Source organism: Typopeltis vanoorti, chromosome 6 (genome assembly GCF_054136105.1).
Source record: "Typopeltis vanoorti isolate ZY-2024b chromosome 6, IOZ_Tvanoo_1.0, whole genome shotgun sequence".
Classification (NCBI taxonomy): Eukaryota; Metazoa; Arthropoda; class Arachnida; order Uropygi; family Thelyphonidae; genus Typopeltis; species Typopeltis vanoorti.
Genome location: NC_143554.1, coordinates 156,697,464 through 156,704,218, shown reverse-complemented (window position 1 = coordinate 156,704,218; position 6,755 = coordinate 156,697,464). Strand labels below are relative to the sequence as shown.

The window sequence follows — 6,755 nt, the reverse complement described above, 5'->3', positions numbered from 1 at the left end:
AAAAAATTTAGGTAGACGTACAGGGGAATGTATTTCACCACGGTTGTACCATGAATATTTCTCCGATGAAGTAATCTTTTCAGCAAATTTCGGTCTTTCAACAACTTATCATAAAACTTCTCACACACGTTTGTCCTGCAACTAACAGCCCTCATTGTCTCAACACTTAATCCAGGTATCTCCTTTGACCCTGTTCATGACAGAAAATATTCTCTCAACAGGCGCTGTATATCCTGGAAGCCAAAGAATAAACTCTGCAATATTACAAAAGTCTTGGAAGTCTAAGCGTTTATCGCTCATTTCAGAAAAAATCTGTACCCATCTATCAGATACAGGAATGTTTTCTTTATTCCATGTATCCAACTGCCCACTACCACTAGTTGTTGTTGTTTTTTCTCTGTAAATTTCGTTGTTTTCCTCATCGATTTATCAGTATTACATTTTAATTAAAGGTCTCAATTTAAAAAATAAATAAAACTTAATAACAAATAATTAATAAAGATAATGTTATTTTTAATTGAATTTATAAATTAAGATTGTTATATGAAATTGGGAATTATTACCTATAATTTATTCATCACTCTGATGAAATTTACCTTTCTTTAGTGCTTAGCAATGTAACATCACGTGGTCCGTTTTACTATTGAATGATCAATTGTTTGTATTCCACCTTGTAAAAACCGTTCCTATCAAGCCACTGAGGATAGTCTGTGTTAGTTTCAGACTGAAATATTTGGCAAACATTAAAATATTCTTGTGTTAACGTGTTTATAATTCTTAATATTAGAAACAAACCAACGAAAAGAGACCCCAAATGAAGACCAACAAGGTCTAGGAGGATTGATTCCGTCAAAAGTGCCTTTGAAGCATGAAATCTTAGATATGACAATATTGGAGTGCTGACGAGTAATAGATTGATTTGGAGGAAAATTGTGGACAAGATGTTAATAATAATGGAAACTTAATGATGTAGTGCTTTCATAGTAGCCTGGACACTCCTTAAAGGTACATATCAGGAATTTGATGAAGACAATGATTAATTTCAATACATCAATCAGGAAAATTGGTAATTATTACTGATAGATGAATTATAGTATACTGACTGCCTCACAATTATAGATTTTATGAGGGTCCACTGATCGAATACACGAGTTTATTCTGGTTCTGTGCGTGTGATGAGTTCCTAGTTCAGGCTATCCTGTATTTCTTTCTATTCTGGTATCTTACTAGCACCCACTTGAACTTTTGTTTCCTAAACTGCACTTCCACTTGTTGACATATTCTAAGCTGGTTTCACAGAAATTCTCAACTACTTCAAAAAAACTTAGCCTCATTAATTTCTCCTGAATCTGCTAACATTTTCAGTTGGTTTTTGACATCAGTAGTTACAAACACTTCACTTTTTTGTACTTTAAATTGTTTGCAAGATTTTCAATGTTCATGGCTTCTGAAATATTATCTTTCTCAATTAAGCTAATGTATACTTAAATATAAAGAGCCAACAGGGTTCATTTCGACGATATAAACATTATTTAAATGTAAAACATTGTGGGATCTAATATCCCCTTAATTTAAATAAAGCCAATGAATGTTTAGAACGTAGACATTTGATCTCTTGCAAATGACAACCACAATTTCAAACAATTTTTGCAACATAACAGGACATTTTTCTTAAGAAAGAAAATAAGAATTTAAATATTCATTTAAATATAAATATTTTCTTGTTTGGTTATTTTTTATTTTTTTATTTTTTTATTATAAGGCAATCAAAATGCCACCTTGTGATTAAAAATCCCATGAAAAGTGCTTTTTTTTATCTTCAATTACACGCATATCTTTCAACAAAAGTTAGTAGCAGAAAGATATAAACATAGAATAGCGTATTACTGAATATGTGGACTGTTGTCAAAGCTTTTATCAAGTTTCATTTTGTTACATGAAGTTTCACACATGACCATAGTGATACGATGTTGCGCTCATTCATTGGCTTGTCTGTAGGCATACGTGATGACGTCATATCCTGTTATGCATGGCCTTCGAGCAGACTACTGACCGACTGTTGAACTATTGGAAGTTTGCCAAGTCAATGTTGAAAATAAAAGCTCTTTCATTAATTTTCAGAGAAAAATGAACAATACTGCACCACTTAGCTAGAATATCAATATTTATGAAATATTTTTACTAAAAGGAAACAGATAAATTCGTTGCATTGTGTGTTAAGTATTAAAACAACAATTTTTTTTTTTGTTTAGTTTTTCTCGCCTTTCCTCTATTTTTCATTTTTTTTTTCAATTTCCAGCAAGGATATACTGTATATCATTTTGCATTTCGACTCCTTATTTAAAATAATAATAATAAAATATACAGATTGAGCTGCCCCCTTGTTCTCCAAAAGTTAAATAGGGCTAAAAGGTCTGCGTCTACATTCTACAGGGAATAAAAGCCGTTAGCGGATTATTTTATTTCGTTTTTTCTTTCTTTCTTTCTGTTTTTTTTTTTAATTATAAAATGCACAGGGATATGTTAATGAACAAACAAAATCTGGTTTCAGAAAACTGCACTTAATTGGATTTGCGAAGTTGTAATAAAGCTATGAGAGGGTTTAGCTGAAAACCTTTCACATAATACTCAGCTGTCAATTATTTTTGATATGTTGCTAAATTCGTTTCCCACCAAATAGAAGAATTAAAACGTGCCTTGCATACCTAATTTATAGTTAAGTACGCTGGTTGATCAAAACAGCCTGTATACAGCCAAACTTCGAAGTCATTGCCCTCATTTAGTTTCTCTATTCATTTGCGACCATCCAGTTGCAATAAGCCACAAAAATGGCACGTGCGCTTATAAAATGGTTACTTTTTATGTGTACTTTGGTTATCAGTTTGTCAAATCTGTACGAGGCCAAAGAAGGCTGCTGGCATCTGAGATGCTGAACGGTATAAGTATTGACACTTATGAGTATCGTTTAGACCAATTTGAAAAACTATTTATAAGATTTTCATCACTTACAAATGGCATTAATTACAAACATTTTTTAAATGAATTTATAACGGTACTGGCAAAACAACACATGAAGGGGGTAGGTCAATATGAATGTGCTATAGATAGCAGATGGGACAGTAGGGTTCAACCCGGGGTGTGAGGGCCTTTGACTTGTTATTGGTGAGACGTGCTGATATATACTATATGAGTATATATCAGCACTGCATCAAAGAGCAGGAACTGAAGGTCAGAGGAAGTTGCGTATTTCCTTGTGCACGAACTCGCGCGCTAATAAAAGCAACAGGAAAAATCATAAGTTGGTAAATTCCAAGAATCAGTTCTTGATAATTTAAAAAAGGGATTTCCTATTATCATGATCACTCATACTTGAAATTCAGCTGTGAATGAGTCACCGAAACTACACTTGTATCGATGAAGTCACCAAATGATAAGACGTCATTACACACAAAGACCTATGGGGACAACAAACTGGTTCTGATGCAATCAGCATTAAACAGTGACAGTTCTGTCTTCAGTCAAGATACTGACAGTCGTATACTACTGAGAAAAGTTAACTAGAGTTTTGTTTTTTGACGTGTGTGCCATTTAGGAGGATAGTTTTGGAAAAGTTGATCATGTTAAAAAGGAAAACAAAAGAGGGAGATCGACACAAAAGGGACACTGAAAAGGAGAACTGTGTTGACATCTTAACAACGAAACCACATCGATCTAGGATTAAAATTGGCTTTGAAAAACGTGATGTGGAAGATCTTACGCTACCATTTGTTCATGCTGCAGTCAATTCTGAAGAGGAAACACCGCATGCAAAGAAACCTCATTGCTGCATGGCAGATGAATGTGTAGTTTGTTTGAATACTGAATTTGTCCATCCGAGACCCTGTTGTTCTACTGCTGTATGTGTGCGGTGCATGCAAAAGTACCTTTCTCTGAAACTGTACGAAGGCCAAGCAGAGGTAGAATGTTGCGGTCACAGCTGCAAAGTGAAGTTGCAAACTGGAGAAATCCTACAGTATCTTGATTTGCAACAACAGCAGATGTATTGCAATTTATTGAGAAGAAATCAAGACGCTTCCACAAAGAAGTGTCCTGGTTGCAGTCATGTCCTTCAAATGGATATCAGTCATATAAGAAAGAACTCTCCAGTCACGTGTGAATTGTGTGGACTACGATGGTGCCCGAGATGTGAAGTATCATGGCATAACAACATCACGTGCAAAGAATTTCAGAATGATCCCACGTTTAAGAAGTGGTGCAGAAATAAAGAACTGGGAGAGCATCGAAATGCGAGGAAATGTCCAAAGTGCAACACCTACTTCCAAATATCTGGTGGATGCAATCACATGAAATGCACGCAATGCAACACGAGCTTCTGCTACAAATGCGGAGATGTCCTGATTAGGATGATGTTTTTTGGGGGCCACGACTCCAAATACAGTGTGTTAGGATGCAAATACAACTACCACCCCAACAAGCCTTTACTCAGAATGTGCATCAGGGGATCTGTGTTGGTTGGTAAAATAATGATTGGAATGTTCCTGCTTCCAGTATGTCTCGCAGCCAGTCCCATAGTATTACCTACATATGGAGCAGTCAAACTGTATAAACTACGCCGAACTATCCGTCATCAGAGACAAGAAGAGAGGTCATCCTTGACATTCCGGTAGCATGAAAATGAATATATGCTTTCCAAGTAAAGTAAGCCTTTAAAAAAACTGTAAAGATCAAAACCGTGTAAATTTTAAAATATTTGTGTTTTGTATTCAAGTGTTGCCATTCACTAGCCACAAATACTCATGTGTGTTTGTTACGTTATTTGTGTTTTTAATAGTCATTTGTTACTTTTGTAATAAACATGAAATAAAGTGTATTTTATGAAAGCTGATTTTTTTTATTTAATTTTGTTTTTATTTATTTATTATTGTATTTTATTTTGTAATGTATTCCGTAACATTCTATTGAACATGGTAAATCCCTTTTCTGGCCGAGATGTTACATTCACTCTTCAACCATCATGCTGAAGGTTCGAATCCCGCTATCAGCATGAATGTTTGGAATACTTTCCTTTACTGGAGACCTGAAGTGGCTTGAAAAAGTTCCATATTTGCTCTCTAGAGAAGCAGTTATGAATTATGTAAAATAATAAAATTCAAAAATACAAAAATGATATAAAATTAATAAAAAAAAGAAAGAAAGAAATTCCTTACATCACTCACCGTACTAATCTAATATAGGCTTACAAACATCTGTGAGTTCAAATCACACACAAAAAAATCAAATCATAAAAATGTTTTCTGTAATTATTTATTGCTTGCGAGCTTGGTTCTTGTCATATTTCTCGTAAAATTTATTTATTTATTATCTTATAATATACTTGTTGACAATAAATTATATTTTTGTTTTAATCCTTTACCCAAGCGTGAGCAAACAAGGCTTGCACGTGAAAAAACTTAACGCGCAAAAGCCTTGTTTGATATTTAATATTAAACGTTAAATATTCTTAATCTTGTAATTTTTTTTTTTTGTACTGAAGTTAGTTTTAAAATATCATTAAATTATCAGCTTTAAATTTTGAAATGAATTAATTTTATTATTGATCTGCATCTTACTGTGACGTGTGAATTATTCACTTGTTTAATTGGTTTATTATTATTATTATTATTATTATTATTATTATTATTATTATTATTATTATTATTATTATTATTATTATTATTATTATTATTATTATTATTATTATTATTATTATCATCATCATCATCATCATCATCATCATACGTATCAAGGATTTAGGCTAGTATGGCCTGTTGCGGCCTTATATATATATATATATATATATATTCATTTTTATATAAACTGATTAAAAAAACCGAGAATTATAACAAATTGAGATTTATTTGGAACGCAACATGTTTCGTCGGGATCGACTTCATCAGGCGTTAAGAACATAGAAAGTTATTAAAAGACACTGAAAACATTGAGACACTCTAAAACTAGACAATTATAAAGTTATGATATTCGACTGTGAATTACAGTTATTATGAACTTGAGCTATAGTCCATGTTAAAGTTCTATTGTTGTACACCTGTGCGTGTGTGGAATCACGCGATCTCCAGTATCTGATAGCAGAGCTGAAAGAGTCAGGCAAATTATAGCTGAGATTATTGTTCATATGAAGAGGGTCCAAGGTGATTTCTTTTGATTCTACAATGCGGCGTTCTACCTCATCATGGCAAATGTGTAGGTTTGAAGTTGATCTCCAATTTACTTCATGTTGGCGGCTTTCGTTGTTCGTGTTTATTGAAAACAGGACATGGCCTGATAGGGCAGTTGCTCTGGTTCTCTTATAAGCAATGTCTCTCTGGTGCTCCTCGAGTGTAGGAGAATAGATTTCTCCGTTTGGCCATAGTAGGTTTTCCGCACTCACATGTGACTTTGTATATACCTGGAAATTGTAGAAGGTTTTGAGATTGTTTATAGTTGCTGAAACTTGATCTTATTTTTGGAAGAGTCGAGAAGCACGTTTGTATGTTGAATTTCTTTAAGATTCTACTCAGTTTTTTGGATAGTGTGCTGATATATGGCAAGGAGACCTTTGGGGTTGTTCTGTGTCTCTACGTTGCTACGTTGACGGTGGGATAATTGTTTGTTGATACTTTTTAAAGATATATATATATATATATATATATAGGTACGGCTGGTGGCGTGTGCGAAGTGTGCAATAAACACAGGCGTGTATAAAAGATGTCAAAAAA

The 6,755-nt window shown here is 33.6% G+C and overlaps 1 pseudogene; it reads left to right on the top strand.

Moving 5' to 3' along the window:
- Positions 1-3,617: 3,617 nt before the first annotated feature.
- Positions 3,618-4,667, top strand: LOC150106133 (E3 ubiquitin-protein ligase RNF217 pseudogene; annotated as a pseudogene).
- The last annotated feature ends 2,088 nt before the right edge of the window (positions 4,668-6,755 follow it).